This window comes from Miscanthus floridulus, chromosome 2, assembly GCF_019320115.1.
Source record: "Miscanthus floridulus cultivar M001 chromosome 2, ASM1932011v1, whole genome shotgun sequence".
NCBI classification, from domain to species: domain Eukaryota; kingdom Viridiplantae; phylum Streptophyta; class Magnoliopsida; order Poales; family Poaceae; genus Miscanthus; species Miscanthus floridulus.
The window spans coordinates 16,702,282-16,704,094 of NC_089581.1; positions in this window are offsets into that span (position 1 = coordinate 16,702,282).

A 1,813-nucleotide genomic window follows, 5' to 3' on the forward strand; every position below is an offset into this window, starting at 1 on the left:
AGTCTTTGGATGCTAGTAGTCAGCCTCCAGGTGTAGCATGCAGCGGTAATGTAATAGTAATATTGTACTGTAATTCATTAGAGATTAGTACCAACTACTAAGTTTGTTCTAGTTGATGCTGCTTGCGCTTACCAAGTATTGCTGGCAGTGGCACTGTGACAGTGCCCTTAGTGTGGCTCGAAATGTTTGTGATAGGTTCGGCGATGCTTAGCTCGCCGCCGGTTTCTGGTTAGTCTTTATGGCTTTATTCTCAGGGACATTTTGAATATGAAACTGATGGACTCTTTGGCTCCGTTTGCTGGTCTGAAACTTGGTTGAAACGGGCTGAAAAATACTGTTCCGGCTGAATTGTTGTGAGAGAAAAACACTGTTCTGGCTGAAAAAGAAGTCGAACAAGCCGAATATGAGGTAAGCCGAACATAGCCTTTGGTTTGATTTCTTTTGGACGCTGACGGTGCCTGATTACCAGGCCCAATTCAGCTATCTCGAAGCGGAGTGTCTCTCGATTCATGTTGCGGGCATGGAGTTCCACCAGTTCCAAGTCGCCCTGGGCATTCGGTTAACCGAAACCGATCGGTTCGGTTCTTCGGTTTCTTGACAAATTCGGTTCCTTAAGAAATAGTAACTGATCGGTTCTTTTGAAATCTGGAAACCAACCAAATTCAGTTTCGGTTAATTCGGTTCGGTTCCGATTATGACCGAACTAACCGAGATGCTAGGAACAGAGAAAAAAAATCACAGAATCGCACATCGAGCAACACAAATCACTAATTCCAGCAGTGATGAAGAACAAAGCATCGATTCGATTTCTAGGTTACACATCGAAAAACACATCTCCTTGCTCGCCCACGCCTGCGGCCCTGCGTGGCGCGCACCACCTCGCCTGCGGCCCGCGCCTCGCCCTGCTCGCCGCTGCGCCACTTGCCTAGCTCGCTGTCGCATGGCTTGCCTCGCCCTGCTCGCCGCCGCGCGGCTCCCTATCTCACGTGCTGCCGTCGTATGCAGGACGAAAGAGAGGGAGGCACAGGGCCATGCCGGAGCAGCGGAGCCGCCGGATCTGAGAGTTGAGAGAAGGAGGGGAAGGGAGATTGGCTGCGCCATGGCCAAGCTGCCCGAACGCTTCGCCTCCACGTCCGCGTAACGCGCAGCCGAGGAGCGCTGCCGCCGCGTGATGCGCCGCCGCCGCCACTAGCCTTCGCACCTTCGTGGGCAGGGGAGGGGAGGGGGAGCGGGGGGATTGGGGGCAGCGAGGTAGCGAGGAGCCGAGGAGGGGAGTGGGGAGCGGCGGGGTAGCGAGGGAGCCGAGGAGGGGAGTGGGGAGCGGCGGCCGGCGGGGTAGCAAGGAGCCGAGGAGGGGAGTGGGGAGCGGCGACGGCGGGATTAGGAGTGGGGACTGGGGAAGGATTAGGTTTAGGGGTGAGATGTGAGGGGCAGGCGGGGTGGGATGTGAGGGGCGTGGCCCGCGTGGGCGTGGGGCAGGCGGGGCAGCGACCAACGAGGAGGGGATTAGTTCGGTTATTTCGGTTATTTCGGTTAACCGAGCACCAGAACCGAAATAATCGGTTCTTCAGAACCTGGAACCGAATATTTCGGTTTCAATTACTTCGGTTCTCGATTTTCGGTCATTTTTTTTCCCAGACTTAGTTCCAAGTGCATATATTTTGCTTCAGAGACTTCACATAGCACTAGAGCAGAGCACGGATCGATAGATCTGGCAGCCGGAGAACGTGGACGAGGCAAAGCCGCAAAGCAACAGCGACAAACCAAGCTCCTCTATCTTGAAATCAACGACTGCAAAAATCTCCGATCACTC